We start from the raw sequence: 20,078 nt of genomic DNA, 5'->3' as shown, positions 1-20,078 counted from the left end.
AAAGAAAAAAGAAAAAGCTGTAGTAGCAATACTCATATCACACTCAAAATAGACATCAAAATAAAGGCCATAACAAAAGACAAAGAAGGCTATGTCATAATACTAAAGGGAATAATTTAACTAGAAAATATAACCCTTGTAAACATTGTATATGCAACCAATATAGGAGCACCCAAGAACATTAAAAAACTCTTGATGGACTTTAAGGGAGAGATTGACAGTAATACAGTCATAGTGGGGACTTTATCATTCCACTGACATTACTGGATAGATCTTCTCCAGACAAAAAATTACAAGGAAACAGAGGCCTTAAATGACACACTAGATCAGATGGATCTAACCGATATTTACAGAACATTTCACCACAAAGCAACAGATTACACATTCTTTTCAAGTGCACATGGAACATTCTCAAAGATATGTTAGGCACAAAACAAGTCTATTTAAATCCAAGAAGATTGATATAATACCAAACATCTTCCCAAATCACAATTGCATGAAGTTAGAAATCAACTACAATAAAAAAAACTCAAAAACACTAAAATATATGAAGGCTAAATAGCCTGTTATTAAAAAATGAATGGGTTACCAATGAGATAAATCAAGATATTAAAAACTTCCTAGAAACAAATGAAAATGAATACACAATCACCCCAAACCTATGGGAACACTGTGAAAATAGTCCTGAGAGGGAAATTCATAGCATTACAGGCCTACCTCAAGAAACAAGAAAAAGGACTAATAAACTATCTAACAATACAACTAAATTAATTAGAAAGAGAACAGAAAAAAAAAAAAAAGTCCAGAGGAAGTAGAAGGAAGGAAATAATAAAGATCAGAGAGGAAATAAATGACATAGAGACTAAGAAACATTATAAAAGATCAATAATTTCAAGAGCTGGTTCTTTGAAAAGATAAATAAGATTGAATAACCCCTAGCCAGACTCATCAAGAAACAAAAGGAGAGGACCCAAATAAATAAAATCAGAAATGAAAGAGGTGATATAACAATGGACACCACAGAAATACAAAGGATTGTAAGCAAACATGATGAACAACTATACACCAACAAACTGGACAACCTGGGGGAAATGGACAAATTCCTAGAAATATTCAGTCTTCCAAAACTCAATCAAGAAGAATAAAACAAAACAAAACCCGATTGGGCCAATAAAAGCTAATGAAATTGAATCAGTCATTAAAAAAATTATTTACAGATGAATTTTATCAAACATTCAAAGAAGAACTAACACCTATCCTCCTCAAACTATTCCAAGAAATTCAAGAGGAAGGAACACTTCCAAACTCTTTTTATGTGGCCAGTGTTATCCTAATTCCAAAACCAGATAAAGACACTATAAAGAAAGAAAATGACAGGCCAATATCCCTGATGAATGCAGATTCTAAAATGATCAACAAAATATTAGTAAGTAGGATCCAGGAATATATCAAAAAGATCATACACCATAAAAAAGTGGGATTTATTCCAGAGATGCAAGGCTGCTACAATATTTGCAAATCAATAAATGTGATACATAACATAAACATAAACAAATCTATATATATAAAAGCCTAAGCTACCATCCGACTGTTTGACCAGTAGCGATGACATGCACTGACCACCAGGGGGCAGATGCTCAATGCAGGAGCTGCTGAGCTGTGGTGGCTTGGCAGCTTGGTTCTTGGGTGACACACCTGGAACCAGAGCAGAGGGAGCCCTATTCCGGGGTGAGTCACCTGAGAACTACCCTCTTGCAATCCAGGACCCCTTGGAGGATGTCAGAGAGCCAGTTTTGGCCCAAGCCCCACAGGTCAGGCTGAGGACCCCACTGGTGCACAAATCTGTGCACTGGGCCTCTAGTTGAAAGATAAAAACTACATGATCATATCAATAGATGCAGAAAAAGCATTCAACAAAATCCAGCACTATTTTTTGATAAAAACTCTCAGTAAAGTGGGAAAAAAGGGATCACATCTCAACATTATAAAGGCCATATATGAGTAACCTACAGCCAACATAATACTCAATGGGCAAAAACTAAAAGCCTTTCTCTTAAGAACAGGAATAAGACAAGGATGTCTGCTTTCATCACTCGTAATCAACGTAGTACTGGAAGTCCTAGCACAGCAATCAGACAAGAAGAAGAAATAAAAGACATCCAAATGGGAAAGGAGGAAGTAAAACTGTCATTATTCACAGATGACATGATATTGTACATAGAAAACCCTAAAGACTCCTCCAGGAAACTACTAGACTTAATAAATGAATTTGGCAAGGAAGTAGGACACAAAATTAACATCCACAAATTAATGCCATTTTTATACACCAATAATGAACTCTCAAAGAGAAACTAAAAAAGCAATGTCATTTACCATTGTAACAACAACAACAACAACAAAAAGATACCCAGGAATATAACCAAGAAGGTAAAACATGTATACTTGGAAAACTATAGGACATTGAAAAAAGAAATAGAGGAAGATGCAAACAAATGGAAGTGTATACCATGCTCATGGATTGAATGAATTAACATCATTAAAATGTCTATACTACCCAAAGCAATCTACACATTCAATGCAATCCCTATTAAAATACCAATGGCAGCCCTAACCACTTTGGCTCAATGGATAGAGTGTCAGCCTGTGGACTGAAGGGTCCCAGGTTTGATCCCAGTCAAGGGCATGTACCTTGGTTGCAGGTACATCCCCAGTAGGGGGTGTGCAGGAGGCAGCTGATCAATATTTCTCTCTCATCGATGTTTCTAACTCTCTATCCCTTTCCCTTCATCTCTGTAAAAAAATCAATAAAATATATTTTTATTTATTTTTATTTTTTTTAAATATATTTTATTGATATTTTACAGAGAGGAAGGGAGAGGGATAGAGAGCTAGAAACATCGATGAGAGAGAAACATCGATCAGCTGCCTCCTGCACACCCCCCACTGGGGATGTGTCCGCAACCAAGGTACATGCCCTTGACCGGAATCGAACCTGGGACCCTTCAGTCCGCAGGCCGACGCTCTATCCACTGAGCCAAACCGGTTTCGGCAATAAAATATATTTTTAAAAATACCAATGACATACTTCACAGAGCTAGAACAAATACTCTAAAAATGAATATGGAACCATAAAAGACCCCTAATAGCTGCAGCAATATTGAGAAAGGAGAATGAAGTAGGAGGGATCACAATACCAGATATGAAACTATACTACAAAGCCATTATAACCAAAACAGCCTGGTACGGGCACAAGAACAGGCAGATAGACAAATGGATCAGAACAGAGACCCAATAAATTGACCCTTACCTTTACGGTCAATTAATATTTGACTGAGGAGCAAGAACATACAATGGAGTAAAGACAGTCTCTTCAACAAATGGTGCTGGGAAAACTGGACAGACCGACCCATGCAAAAAGATGAAACTAGACCATCAACTTACATCATACACAAGAATAAACTCAAGATGGATAAAAGACTTATATGTAAGGTATGAAACCATAAAAATCTTAGAGGAGAACATAGGCAGTGAAATTCCAGACATCTCACATGGCAATATGTTTACGGATACATCTCCTAACAAAGGAAACTAAGGAGAAAACAAACAAATGGGACTATATCATGATAAAAAGCTTTTGCACAGCAAATTAAACCCCATCAAATTGAAAAGTCAACCCACTGAGTGGGAGAACATAGGTACTTGCCAATGATACATCTGATAAGGGGTTAATATCCAAAATATATAAATACTCATACAACTCAACAAAAGGAAGACAAACAATCCAATTAAAAAATGGGCAGAAGACCAGAATAGACATTTCTCCAAAGAAGATATACAAGTGGCCAGTAGACACATGAAAAAATGCTCAAAGTCACTAATCATTAGAGAAATGCAAATTAAAATCACAATGAGGTATTACCTCACACCTGTCAGAATAGCTAACATAAAAAAAAATCAACAAACAACAATTGCTGGCAAGGATGTATAGAAGAGGGAACCCTAGTTCACTGCTGCTGGGTATGCAGATTAGTGCAGCCACTATGGAAAACAGTATGGAGTTTCCTCAAAAAATAAATAAATTGAACTTCCATTTGATCCAGAGATCCCACTCCTAGGAATATATCATAATCCTCCTCCCCCAACCATTCAGAAAGAATATATGCACCCCTATGTTCATAGCAGCATTATTTACAATAGCTAGGATTTGGAAACAGCCCAAGTGACAATCAGTAGATAAATGGATGAAAAAGCTGTGGGACATTTACACTACGGAATACTATTCATCTGTAAAAACAAAGAATCTCTTACCATTTGGGACAGCATGGATGGACCTGGAAAATATAATGCTAAGTGATATAAACCAAACTGAGAAAGACAGATATAACAAGATCTCACTCATTTGTGGAATCTAATGAACAGAATGAATTGACCAGCAAAATAAGACCCGAAGCAGGGAGGCATGGACCAGATTGACATACCTTGAGGTTGGGGGGGATGAGAAGAGATAAACCAAAAAATGTATATACTTACTAGTATATGCATAGCCCATGGACAAGGACAATAGGGTAGTGAAGACCTGAGGGGGTGAGTAGAGGCTGGGAGGAGGGGGGAATAAGGGGGAACTCGAAGATATCTGTAATTGTAATGTTATCAACAATAAAAAATATATTTAAAAATGAAAAAAGTCATAATACTACAAAATGCTGAAAGGTAATTTTCTATCTGAAACAAAAATATATAAGAATACAAACTATGAGTAACATGATTACTAGATAGAAGCAGGAAATTGCAACTCTTCTTCAGAATAGATAGGGTATTAAACATTTAAATATAATCTAAAGGTTAAAGGTGGTAAATACATTATAAAATAAAGGCATTACTGCAACTTGGAAATGAATACACAGCATGAAAATGGATAATTTGTGAGAACAAAAACATAAAGGGGTTGAGGGCAAAACTAAATTTGCCAAGTGAATAGAGATAAAATGCAATGAGAAGAGAAAGGACTACTTATATATGAAACTTTGTTTGGTACGAACATAATGATAACCACATAAAAGAAATCTAGAAATGAGACACATAACATAAAAACATAGAAAATGTAAGGGAAAAAAATCATGGAACACCACTAAATAAAAATAACAGAAAGACAAGGAAACAGCATCAATGGAGACACAGAACTACCAGAAAACAAAAGATAAAAATGGCAGTTGGAAATCCTTATGTGTAAAATCACCCTAAATGTAGTGGACTGAACTCACCAATTGAAAAACAACAACAAAGCAGATGGATCAAAAAACAAATTCACAACTTTATTCTGCCTTCAGGAGATCTTAGCTGCAAAGCCAAACATAGACACAAAGTGAAGGGGTGAAAAATAATACTGCAAGCAAATGGCATCCAAAGAATAGTGAGTGTAGCTGCACCCATATCAGACAAAATAGATTTCAAGATAAAAATGGAAACAAGAGACAAAGATGGACATTTATAATGATAAAGAGGACAATCCATCAACATGACATAACACATTAATATATATACACCCAACTTGAGAGCACCAAACTATGTAAAGCAATTACTAACAGAACTAAAGGGAGGAACTGACAAGAACACATTTATAGTAGGGTACCTAAGTACCCCATTGACAGCAATGGATAGATAATCTTAAAAAAATCTATAAAGAAATATCAGCCTTAAATTACACATTGACCAACTGGACATGGTTGATATTTACAGACCTTTTATTCCCAGAACACCAGCATATACAGTACATTCTTCTCTAGTGCACAAGGACTATTTCCAAGAACAGACCATGCACTGGAGCACAAAAGTAGCCTCAACAAATTTAAAATTGACATCATACCAAGCACATTCTCTGTCTGTAATGCTTTGAAACTGGAAATAAACTGCAAAAAGAAAGTGGGGAAAATCACATATATATGAGATTAAACAACATGCTACTAAACAATGACTGGGTAAAAGAAGAAATGAAAGAAAAGATAAAAAACACCTAGAGATAAATGATAATAACAATTCATTACAGAAAAAATTTTAGGATACAGCTAAGGTGATAATAAGAAGGAAGTTTATATCATTATTAGCCTACTTCAAGAAACATGAAAATCTCAAATAAAAAAACCTAACATTTCACCTTAAAGAACTAGATTGAGAAGAGCAATTGAAGCCCAAAGTCACTAGATGGAAGGGCATAATAAATATTAAAGCAGAATTAAATAAAATAGAAAATAAGAAGGCAATGTAAAAATTAATGCAACAAACAGCTGGTTCTTCAAAAAGATTAATAAAATTGACAAACCTTTGTCAGAAAAAAGAGAGAGAAAATATTTCAACAAATAAAATCAGAAATGAAAGCGGAGAAACTACAATAGACCCCACAGCAATATAAAGGATTACACAAGAGTACGATGAAAGTCTATATCCACCAAATTTGATGACTGAGGAGATATGGACAAGTTCTTAGACATTTATAACCTTCTTAGTATGAAACATGAAGATTTGGAAAATCTAAGTAGATTGATTAATAGTAAGAAAATTGGAATAACCATCAAAAACCTCTCAAAAATTAAAGTCCAAAAACCTCTCAAAAATTAAAGCTTCACTGGTGAATTCTACCACTTATTCAAATATTTAATACCTATCTTCTCAAACTCTTCCAAAAAATTGACAAAGAGGCAATACTTCCTAACTCATTTTATGAGGTCAACATAAACCTGATACCAAACCAGGTAAAAAACAAAAACAAAACAAAACAAAAAAAAAAACAACAAACACACACACACACACACACACACACACAAAAGAAAATTATAGTCTAACATCTCTGTTGAATATAAATACAAAAATCTGTATTAAAGAATGCATTAAAAAGATAATACATCACAATCAAGTGGGGTTTAGTTAAGGGGCACAAGGATAGTTCAACATTTGCAAATTGATCAATGCTACACAGCACATTAACAAAATAAAGAATAAAAATCATATAATTATATCAATAGATGCAGGAAAAGGATTTGACAATATACAATGTCCACTTATGATTAATAAAACACTCTATAAAATGGGTATGAAAGAAACACTGAATGTTTTTTTCTCTAAAATAGGAAGAAGTCAAGAATGCCTACTCTTACCACTTGGTTAATCAACACTGTACTGGAAGTCAATATCATAAAACAAACAAAAGGGATCCAAAGTGGGCATAAAGAAGTAAAATTATTACTTTTTTCAGATAACATGATTCTTTATGTAGGAAACCCTAAAAATGCCACTTAAAATCTGTTAAAAACAATAAATAAATGCAGTAAAGTTGCAGGATACAGAATCAATGTACAAAAATTCATCACATCCCTATACAGGGAGGAGCAAAAGTAGGTTTAGAGTTGTTTGTATGGAAAATAATACAATAATTAATAAATAATAATATAAGAATAAACTTTGTGCTTCACATACTCACAACTCTAAACCTACTTTTTCCCGACCCTGTACACTAACAAAAATTTTTCAGCCCAGCCAAATATGGCTCAGTGTTTGAGCATCAACCTATGAACCAGAAGGTTTGATTCCCGGTCAGGACAAATGCCCGGGTTGCAGGGTTGATCCCCAGTGTGGGGCATGCAGGAGGCAGCCGATCAATCATTCTCTTTCATAATTGATGTTTCTATCTCTCTCCCTCTCCCTTTCTCTCTAAAATCAATAAAAATATATTTAAAAAAATTTCAGAGAGAGCAATGAGGAAAATAATTTCATTTGCAATGCCAACAAAGAGAATAATATACCCAGGAGTAAACTTAAAAGGTGTGAAATACCTGTACACTGAAAACTACAAGACATTGTTGGAAGAAATTGAAGAAGACACAAAGAAATGGAAATATATTCTATGTTTATGGTTTGAAAGAATAATATAGTTAAAATGGCCATATTGCCTAAAGCAATTTATATATTTAATGTAATCCCCATTAAAATCCTAATCGCATTTTTATCTTCTTTTTCCTTTTATTTTTTTAATTTATCTTTATCATTGAAAGTATTACAAATGTCCTCCTCTCCCCCATTACTTCTGTCCCACTCCCACTCCCTTCCCAGGCCTTCACTGCACTATTGTCTGTGTTATTGGGATGACAAAATCCCAATACCATTTTTAAAGATATAGAACAAACAAATAACTCATCAGACTTGTATGGAACCACAAAAAACCCTGAAGAGCAAAAGCAATCCTGAGAAAAAAGAACAAAGTCAGAGGTGTCACATTTCCTGATTTCAAATCTCTATATGTAAAAGCCTAGGCGACTGAACTACTGAATGACCAAATGACTGATCGACCGTTCACTATGATGCACACTGATCACCAGGGGGCAGACGCTCAACGCAGGAGCTGCCCCCTGGTGGTCAATGTGCTCCCACAGCTGGAGGGCTGCTCAGCTGACCAACGGGCACCAGATACCAGGCTCACGGCTGGCAAGTGCAGCTGCGGTGCATGAGCCTCTCCCGCCTCCATGGCAGTGCTACCAAGCAGTGGCAGTGGTAGGCACAGTGGGCTGGAATGAGCGGGAGCAGTGCGGCACTTGACCCGGGCTTGGGCTCTTTCCTGGCACACTATTACATCCTCCCAAAGGGTCCCAGATTGCGAGAGGGCGCAGTCCAGGCTGAGGGACCCCACCAGTGCACAAATCCATGCACCGGGCCTCTAGTTATACTATAAAGCTACAATAATCAAAACAGACATACAGATCAATGGAACAAAATTGAGAGCTCAGAAATAAAACTGCATATCTATCTATCTATCTATCTATCTATCTATCTATCTATTATCTATCTATCTATCTATCTATCTTTCTATCATCAATCATCTGTTGCTCCTATTGATTGATTCTGTTTCTCTAGAGCAGGCATCCTCAAACTACGGCCCACGGGCCACGTGCGGACTGCCGAGGACATTTATCCAGCCCGCTGGGTGCCGCTGCCTGTCCTGCTTAGCAGCCGACTCGTCCCGGGCCCGCAGTGCGCATAGGAATTTGTTCATAGTTTTTTTTTAAAACTATAGTCCGGCCCTCCAATGGTCTGAGGGACAGTGAACTGGCCCCCTGTTTAAAAAGTTTGAGGACCCCTGCTCTAGAGAATGCTGACTAACAGACTTTGATACTAGAAAGTGTGGTTCTACTGTAGCAAATATCTAAAAATGTGAAAGTGGCTTTTGCATTACATAGTGGGTAGAGGCTGGAGGAATTTTGAGATGCATGCTAGAAAAAGACTAGATTGCCTTGAAGAACTTGTTGGTAGAAATACGGACATTAAAGGTGATTCTAATAAAGGAAGTGAATAGGATGATAGAGAAATTATCCATTTTCTTAGAGATTACATATCCTATATAATAAAAGCCCAGCAACTGAAATGTCAGAATGTCCAGAACAACTGCAGCCCCTTGCCCCTGCCGGCCCTGCCCCCCAACAGGGACCCCCACCCTGATCAGGTATGTGGCTGGCCTGAAAACTGCCCGGGGCCCCTCGCCCCAGCCGGCCCCACCCACCAGCGGGGACCCCCACCCAGATCTGGGGCCCCCATCAGGGCAGGCCAGCTGGCTCCCACTCATGCACAGGGCCTCTATCCTATATAATAAAAGGATAATATGCAAATTTACCCTAATGGCGGAACGACCAGAATGACCACTCAACCAGTCACTATGAGGCACACTGACCACCTCTTGGTCCCTTTCCCTGGCTGGCAGGCTCTGATTGCCTGATGGTGAATGGCCTACTGGGGGTGGGTGGTGGGGGACACAGGTGGCACTAGGCCAAGGCCCCCACCCCGCCAGTCATCCCACACACAGAGGGCAACCGCGGCAGGGGCAGGGCCGGCAAGCAGGCAGGAACATCTGACCTCTTGGTCCCTTTCTCCGGCAAGTCAGGCTCTGATCGTATGATGGTGAATGGGGAACCAGAGGTGGGTGGTGGGGTGTGGCGGGTGGGGCTGGCTGTGGGCAGCTGGGGAAGATGGCCCTGATCACAGGCCAGGCCTAGGGATTGTACCCGCACACGAATTTCATGCTCCAGGCCTCTAGTATTGTCATAATCAGAATATTGCTAGAGATGTGAACACTGAAGGTGCTTCTGGTGAGACCTTAGAAGGAAATGAGGAAAATGTTATGGACTTTGGAGGAAAGGTAATCCTTGTTATAACATGGTAGAAAACTTTTGCTAAATTATCTTCTACCATTCCATGGAAAATAGAGCTTATAGAGTGATAAACTTAGGTATTTAGTTGAGTAGATTTTCAAGCAAAATGTGTAAGTTGTGGTCTGGTTTCTTCTTTCTGTTTATAGTAAAATGTAGGAGAAAAGAGATAAACTGAGGAAGGAACTGATAAACAAAAAAGAACCAGCATTTGATAATTTGGAAAACTCTCAGCTGTTCATATTGCCAAAGATGCCAAAGTGTACTTGGGAGAAAGGGCCAAGAGGGAGGCTGGACAACCTTGGTTGAAGAGATTAGGTATATGACCCATGGATCCACTCAACCATTTCAGCAGAAGCTAGGAATAAGGATAGAGTTACCTAGAAAGATCTATAGAGGATCCTTGTGTCTAATGGCATGAATATCTGTCATATCCATGGAAGACGAACAAGGTTTCTGAGAATGTTATACCAGCAGAAACACTGCCAGTTTGGACTGGAGGAGACAGAGACAAGATAAAAGGAGGGAAGTCTGTCAGGCTACTCAGATGCCATAAAGAGGAAACAGACTGCTCAGAGATCAGGACTGACTGGATGTTTCCTAAAGCCTCCATGGGAGGACAGAACACAGAGACACAGAGGATTATTCCCAGGCCTTGAAACCTAATGAAATTTGTACTGCTGGGTCTCAAACTTGCTTGGGAAGAGTGAGTGTATTTCTTCCATTTCTTTCATGTTGGAATGGGAATGGCTATCCCATACCTGTCCCACCATTGCATTTTAGAAGCAATTAACTTGTTCCTTAGTTTCATACATGGAGAAGTATTTTGACCCAGAATAGCTCATACACAAGGTTTCATCTATATCTTATTTAGATAGTTTAGGTGATGAGGTTTGGAACATTTTGAATTGATATGTATTGAGACTTTGGACTCAATGAATTAAGAATTTGGGGAAAGTTGGGATCGGGTGATATCTTTTGTACATAAGCTGGATGTGCATTTTTGGGGGCCAGCAGGGAGATTCTGCCGAGTTGAATAGTGTCCACCCCAAATTCATGTCTATTTGGGATCTCAGAATATGATCTTGTTTGGAAATAGGGTCTTCCCAGATGTCACCAAGTAAGATGTGTTCATACTTGAGTAAGGTGGGCCCTGCATCCAAAATAACTGGAGTCATACACACTGGGACAAGAGGCAGGCATGATCACAGAGGCAGAAATTGGAGTGATGCATCTACAAGCCAAGCAACAGCAAGATTGCTGGCAAACACAAGACACTAAAAGAGGCAAGGAAGGATCCTTCCCTAGAACCTTTAGAGGAACCACAGCCCTGCTGACACTGTGATTTCAGACTTGTAGCTTCCAAATCGTGAGAGAATAAATTGCTGTTGTTTTAAGTTATCAAGTTTGTGGTTTGTTATGGCAGCCCTGATACAAAGTGATTATGCATTTTCTCAAGTCCATAACTTGGCGAAGCAGTAAGAAAAATAAATAAAGCTCAATTTGCTTTCTCTAGCCTGGATGGTATATTTTCCCAAATATATAACCTGAACAGGTTGGATTGCTTCTTCTTCAGTGCCAATTAAAAGTGAAATGAAATATTAAGAGTGAGAAAATCTAGACAGTAATTGGTGGCTATGAGCTGTACAATCCATGCCCTGAACTTGAGATGCTCTAGATTTTGAGAAACACATCTCCAACCATCTATAGTTTCTGACCCAGAAGGGAAAAAAATCTTTACTGGTTTAAGCCTCTGATTTTCATTTTATTGCTTTCTAACTCTGTGTTGGTCAAGTTTTTACTCTTGTGGATTTTTACATGTGAGCTATAGGGTAACACACTTGGACACTCATAGAACCCAGTCATTCCATACTCTGGTTAGAGTGTGTTTACTCTTTGGCAAAACACAACTTTCTGTTTCAGAGAAAAAGGATTTTTAAATGAGATCCCCAGGCTCTGTTAACAGCAAATAGTTTTTAAAATACAACACTTTAATAGGCTATGAGTAACTGGTTAAAAACAAAAGTATTGAATATCCCTTTAAATGTATTTGGGCTTAAAAAACAAGAAGAGAATAGAGTTGTCAAAGTTTTTTATGGATTTTACAGAATTCAAAATACTTGAAATATTTCTACATATGTGCCAGTACTCAACTGCACACATGTATACATGACCTGGAGGGATAACAAGAATGATAGATGCAAATCCAAACAGTATGCAGTTTATGCGTGACTTCACTGATGGAAACAGTTATCTCTTCTATAAGCTTCTCTCTGAAAGAGAATCAGAATGATAGGCATGCAGAGTAGGGAGAGAAGGAAGGAAGAAGAGAACCATGTATCTGCTCTAAATACTGATGTTGCTATATAAATAGAACCATTTGCTATGCATTTTGAATTGCTAACATTTGGGAGAATAGTGGACAATGGAGCTTCATGTAAACTATGAATTTTATAACAGTGACAGAAAGTAAGAAAGTTTAGTGCAAATTGATTTTGTGTATAACCTCACTTTTCTACTGCTTAATGAAGTGTGGTGATAGAACCAAAACAAATATTTATGCTTTATAAAGCACAGGAAAATTACTTGTTTAATCACTGTGTGGTACCTGCCCAGACCACACGTTTCTTCAGTGACTACTCCTTAGCAATTTGGATGTTGAACTAAAAAATTACTATACTGACTTTAGAACAAAAAAGAAAAAAGATAAACACAATCAGTTCTGAAGAACCTCAGCATCTTCCAAGCACCTACTATGTGTCAGGTATGCGATAAGACACGATAATCAGATGGAGGCACCTGAATTGTCCAGAACTCTGGGATGTGTAGGAAAAGAGTGGGTGTGATTATCTCAGTTTGGATTCTCCAAAAAACATACACTGAGACAAGGATTTGAGAATTACAATTTTAATTAGGAGTTATTTCAGGAACCTTGGATAGGAAAGTAAAAGAAGTGAGACAGGGAAGGGAAAGAAGACAACTGAAGTAAGAAACTGGTAATTCTCCTAGGGTATGGTATAGAACACAACCTGAAGTTAGTATACCTAAGAAAGAGAGAGATGGGGTAGTTATCCTCTAATTCCCATCCATCCTTGGCTAAGGGCAGCTCCTAGGAGCATTTACTCCCCAGCACTTCTGGCTTTTTGTGTGAAGATCAAAAGAAAGCCTTCAGTTTGAGAGTTGCATTTTCTTGCATTAGAATGGCCTCAGCAGGTACAAGGGTGAGACATCCAAAGCATCTGGATGTGGGTATAAATGCAAAATGAGTTCAGAGAGGAATGTAGCAAGGAGGGAGAAATTTATAGAAAGGTGTGGGAATTGATCCAGGCTCTCTGGAAGATGCGAGGGGGCAGGTGAGCCAGGATGGCTAATTTCAGGGGCTTCTGAAAGCCTGAGGTGGTAATAAGATTGATTGAGTAGAGCCTGCCCAGGAATGCCCTGAATTACAAGATGAATAGTCCATAATGTACTATATTTATAGGAACATAGATATTCAATGTGAAATTTTGAACAGAACAAAATACAGACTGTTCCCAACCTCTCTGGTAGCTAGGTGTGGCCATGTGAATAAGTTCTGGCTAGGGGGATGTGAACAGAAATGATGTAAGCAACACCCATGCTTTAGCCTTACTGAACAGGCTCTCCCCTTCCACTTCCTGCCTTCCGAGGGTTGAAATGTGAACTGTGTGGAGAGGGTCATGTGGATGAAGGCCGCTCTTTTGGGAGAGCAGAACACCACAGCACATGAAGCCTGAGCCCCTAGAAACTTTATGGAGTAGAAGCACAAACCATTATCTTGTGTGTCTGTCAAAAAGGCTCTATATCCCAACTATAGATTAGATAATTATTCAGAATGAATTTTGGAGGGAAGGACAGAGGAGGACTACGTGATTTACGTTTGTCATGACTCTGGTTGGTATTTTCTGTTATGTTGAACTTTTTAATGGTCTGATGCCTAATTCTCTGATTGCTACTTCTTTTAAACCTCAATTTTTGTTTTTACAAACTGATATTATGGTGACAAGAGTGTCTATAATGTTGGAAGGAGCTTGAGGACTGACAGCCTGACAAAGTGGAGAGAATGTTAATGCAGCGACGTGGGTAGATTGGCTTGATCAAGGAAAAGACTGAGAAAGCATTCTGGGGAAATGTTGAAGGCAAAAGGTCAATGGGGTGTGACTCTAAGTTAACACATCTCTGCATATCTGTGTGCTTATATTTAAAGGCCAGTTTGAATGTCTAATAAAGGATGGACATCTGGTCTCAGAGGAAATTAATTGGGTTGAGGTATCTTGTTAGGAGTGCAGAAACAATCATAGTAAACAGATACAGTTGATATTTGGTAATTAACAAATTATAATATTGCTCCTTTTCAATCTAACCAGATAAAATAGTCCAGATTTGTGTAATATAGTCAATCAGAGATTAAAATTGGATGTGCATTTACTCTTGGTTGCTTTGTGATGATTATGCTAATGTGAGTTTACAATTTAAGGGTAGGGTGCCCAATGTGCTTAAGGCTCACTTCTTGGCCAGAGGCAACAAAACAGCATCTTCTGCCTGTATCCTAAGAATAGTCCCAGGCCAGCGAACAGCAGGGGGTGCCCCAAAAGGTACCCTCCAAAGACTCAGGAGTTTCATTACACAGAGGAATTGAAGCTCCTCCAAGGGGTGCACCACATGAATGGTCCGTACTCTTGGGCATACTTTTCTGTGGTGTTCAGAGAAGAGGCATCCATGCTGTGAATTAAGCTGCATTTTAGCAAGGCTCAAACCTTTTACAGCTTTGTGCCTAAACACAAAAGAGTTTGCCAGGAATTATGATGTCTGGCCCAGGGTGGGTACTCAGACAATGTGTGTTGACTAAGTGAACAAATAATTGACCATAGACTTGGCACTACCCATCAATACCTATGTGATCAATTGTTGAGCATCTCAGAATAGTAACCATGTGCTCGTTAGAAACTTGGTCCCCCCAGAGGGATGTCAATCCCTAACTTTTGTTCAAGTATTTTTTCTCTCTTGAAGGTTCAGAGAGATTCTATGCCCTGCCCCTTGCCTTAATCAGCTTCTTTCTGTAGATCAATATGTACACTAATATCGTTAGCTTTTATTGGGCAGTAATTTTGCAATCCATATGTAATTCATTAGTATATAAAATGCTCAGCTATTTGAGCCAAAATAATATACAAGCTGTCTGAAAAGTCTGGCAACAGAGGATAAGCTTACAGTATTTCAAATAGTTTATTAGTCAAATTTTCAATAATATACTTAATACATTTTCCCTCAAACTCCACACATCTTTTTAGGTAATGTAACTAAATTTACAGCAATATGTCCAATCTTTAGTCTGAAAAAGTACAATAAATATACTATCCCTTCCATGTTTTGAGAAAATTTGGACACTGTAGTGTACTTGCAATTTTGTTTCAGATGAACAATACGTTCATTGCCTTAAGTTTAGAGGTACTTCATCTGAAAAGCTACCAGCAGATTAAAGAAAAATATATCAAATATATCTTTTTTAATAGTGTAAATAACATGCTGTTTAAAAGCAGGGTTTTCATGTGTTTGCAAAATTTTTGTACATTCTATAATTGGTGTCTTGGAAAGTTTAAATTTTTTTTTATGGATTGGTTAAAAGAGAACAAGTGCTTCAACATTTCTTTTCAGTGTCTACTTATATGTTCAAAAATAAAATATAAAGATTGAGGTTTTGGCTTGATTCAAACTTCACTCTCTGCAAAAAATATTTTAAAAGGAGAAAATAATAAATTTGAAGTAGGAAATAGGGAAAAGTGAGTAATATTCTCCATCAACAAATCTGTCTTTGCAATATCCCCCAAAGCCAGCAAGTTCCATATGTTCTATAAACCCACTTTACAGGGGAACTTAATGGGTTGGATTTGCAGCAAGTTAAATGAGATTAAAAAAAAAAAAACAACAACCGATGCAGTTTTCATAGGCTGATGCCCTTCACTCTTTTTTTTTTTTTTTTAATATATTTTATTGATTTTTTTACAGAGAGGAAGGAAGAGGGATAGATAGTCAGAAACATCGATGAGAGAGAAACATCGATCAGCTGCCTCTTGCACACCTCCTACTGGGAATGTGCCCGCAACCAAGTTACATGCCCTTGACCGGAATCGAACCTGGGACCTTTCAGTCCGCAGGCTGACGCTCTATCCACTGAGCCAAACCGGTTTTGGCTGCCCTTCACTCTTTAAGCGAAACCATCTTGGTTTTGAATACTTAGGCCCATTTTACCATCAGCCTTTGTCAAATGACACTGAATTTGAAATGAAAGCACCCTTCATCTCTTAGGTTTGGGTTGGTGTCATATGCAAATCTGAGTTTTGTTCTCATGGCTTATCATGATCTCTTTCAAACCTTTGATGTATTTATGCCCAAACTCAAGGATTAAATGAGAGAAGCTCTGCGTATTTACTTCTTCATTCCAGTAGTGATGGGCTGGAAGCAGACCCTCTGCCTCCAGCTACTATGCTATCTGTCTGTTTCTAGTGGTGATGGTTTAGGACAAGAATCTTTGTCTGGGAGCTCCTGTGGGTAAAAACTTTTGTCTTTGTATACATGAACCTATCATAGGTACTCAAGACTTTCTCAATGGCAACTTGGCCCCTCAGTTCATGGTCATTAGCCATATTCCCCAAAAGTATCTAGTTTGGCAAATTTGAGGTCTCAGCAAAAATGAGGGGTTAGAGAAAATCAGTAGAAATAGTAACAACCCATTAAAAAGTTCTCGAAGAAATTTGCTTCTAAAGCACACTAGGTTTGTTAATGTAAAAACCTGCTTGCAGAATTAATTCTTTCCTGAACCACCTTCTTCCCATTTTCGAGAGCAGAGCTGGGCACTCTTTTCTCTGGAGACAGACTCACTTACAAGTTTTAGATGTGCAGCCAGTAACTCTTTAAAAGTTTTTGAACCAGCCCTTACTGGTTTGAAATGTAATATATTTTATACTTGCATTTTCCTCTAGTTTTGTCTCCATATGCCTCAGGAGAAAATGCTTATATGTCCCCCTGACCTTTTAATACATTATTGCTGGGCTTAGAGACACATTTTTCTCTGCATTTGGATTTCCTACCCTATGTACTGAGATGTGGGGCTGTGAATAAATTTTCTTTGTGGGCAGGTGGGGGTGGTGGGACCATGACAACAATGGTGTTTTTTATTTTAAGAGATTAATCCCCACAGACGAAGAAATATCGGTCTACAAATGAAAAACCTAATTACCTCAAGGTGTGTGGGAATTAACTCCTCATACTGATATGGAGCTTTATCATTGACAAACCAGTGTCAGATCCAGTGTAACATTTGGCATGACTGACCTCGACTCCTCCTTAGCAGCTGGTAGTTAGGATGGCATACCATTCTGGCCACTCACATCCTTCCTCTCTTCCTCCCCTTCTTCCTTCCTCATAATACAAATATGCTTAATTGTAAATGCAAAGTATATGTAAAAGCATAGTTTACATTCTCAGTTGCCTTTGAAATTGTTTAGGATGCTATGAAATGTAACAAGCAACAACACTGCCTGATAAGGCTGGTAGGAGTCAAAGATCATGTGCTGTTAAGTCCATAAGCACACGGAGGTGGCAAGATCATTTCCAATGGTGAGGAAAGGAGAGCCACATAAAGAAGGCAGGATTTGACTGAGACCTTTGAAAATGAGTAGGTAGTTACATTTTTGACAGATGAAATGTGAGAGAGACTCTGTTAAAGGTAGTTGATGCCTATTAGTTTGACTAGCATCCTGGCAAAAGAGAAGTACAACGGACAGGGAACATTGAGACTCATGGGAAAGCGTGACAGGCACAGGAGTGTGGGAGAAGGGACTGCAGGACAGGGTGGCCAAGGGCCTTTCTGACACGTGGGAAGTGAGAAGAAAGGTCCTGGGAAGACATCAGCATGCCCTATCATCAGGCCCTTCTCTCAAAAATCACTTCTAAGCTAGATGTTATCTACAATGAAATTGTGTAATTATTTGCAGAATCTGAATTCAGAATTTCACATTTTTCTTACTTTTATTTCTAATAAATTTTATCTATTTGTTTTTGGCTCTTACCTAGGCCTGAGAATCATTGTGGATGAAGATTCTGTCACCTAGCATATCAGCTCTCCCCACCAGCTTGATATTAGACTTTTTCTCAGGCTAACGTCAATGGATTAGTCAACACTTATTGGGTCACTGTTTTCATCAACTACAAACATATAACACCTTCGCTCAGTCTGCCTTCTCCATCAAGTTCAAACCTTGCAGAAACCATACTGCTATGTTCTTCTACATGCAGTTACCGTACCAAAAAGTAAATAAATTCATTTGGTTGGATGTATTCTCTATTCCTGTTCTCTATTGTATGCTCCTCAACTCACAGTGGGGTTACATCCCTATAAACCCATCATAAGTTCAAAATACCATAAGTTGAAAATGCATTTATTATTCCTACCCTACCAAATATCACAGCTTAGCCTAGCCTATCTTAAATGTTCTCAGAACACTTACATTAGCCTATGGTTGGGCAAAATTACACCATTGCTGCTGCCCAGCTTCATAGGAGAGTAATACACTGCATATTGCTAGGAAGGGAAAGAACAAAATTCAAAATTTGAAGTATGTTTCTACTTAATATGTATAGCTTTTTTGCCATCATGGAGTAAAAGAATTATAACTCCAACCATCTTAAGTTGGGAACAACTTTGCATAATTTTTCAGGTATCTGAAGCAAATATACTAGTCTAGAACCCTAAAATTCATCTCACTGTTCTTTACTATGTAAAATTAGTATATTTGTCTGCCTCCAGTGTTTTGCCACTTCTCTTTATTTAGCATGATTCCTCAGGTATTACTAAAAGTAGTCAATTTAAGATTTCCAAAAGGGGATTATGGCACAACAAGATGTCCCCAGGTAACCGATTTTCAGGTATCCAAAACCATGGAAGAGGGAGGTAGCTATAAGCAGTGCCCCTGGGGCTATACCTCTCCATGCTCACCTTCTTTGTAGACGAACTTACATGGCACAGGTGAGACCTAAGGCATTCTGGGAGTACTGTTCCTGGTCTTTCCCTCAGCTTCTGACTCAGGAGTTCAGAGAATTGGAGGAATCACACCCTGATAGGAATTTTTTAATAAGTTCAGTAACTATTTCCATGATGGCTTAAATTTTAAGCCTTAAAAGAAGAGGAGTCTGGAATCAATTTGTAACTCTTTCTGTGCCTCCCCCGCTGACTGACTTTTTGACAGGCAGTGTTACGGTAACTGCTAATGAAAGATTTGCGCTGGTCGGGCAGCTTGCTCTAGATCACTGCTCCCCCCAGGTGTGTGCATCTGAGGAGAAATCAATCAATTAATATCTCCGAGTTTCAGGGGTACTGACTGTAAAATCAGGACTCCTCTGGCACTAACAACTGTAACATTCAGTAAGTAAGTATGCGGTATTTGTAGTAAGAATAGCTTGCCTTGTGCGGTAATTTTTGTGTCATGATTAATATCACTTGGGAAAGGTCCAGGGCCGTATTAGTTCTCTCCACTCCTTTGCAGTTCATTGTGAACGTCCAGTGTCAATCTCCTAAGGTTTGTAAAAGTTCTCTGGGACTTTTGTCCTTTGTGTACTTTATCTCCAAGTTCTAGTTAAATTTTGAGTAGCTGTGGACCTTATGGCATTATCCCATTACTAGAAAAAGCCCAAGAAATTTATGAAAACACTAGAGGCCTGCTGCACAAAATTCGTGCAAGGGGCTCGGCCCTCACAGCCATGGTGCCTTGCCTCCACCCTGGCAGCCCCAGCTTCGTCCAGAAGGTCATCCTGAAGGACGTCCAAAAGGTTGTTCGCTGTCTGGCCTAATTAGCATATTATGCTTTTATTATTATAGAT

The sequence above is a fragment of the Plecotus auritus genome (assembly GCF_963455305.1).
Source record: "Plecotus auritus genome assembly, chromosome: 2".
In the NCBI taxonomy this organism is placed as follows: Eukaryota; Metazoa; Chordata; class Mammalia; order Chiroptera; family Vespertilionidae; genus Plecotus; species Plecotus auritus.
This window is presented reverse-complemented; position numbering follows the sequence as displayed.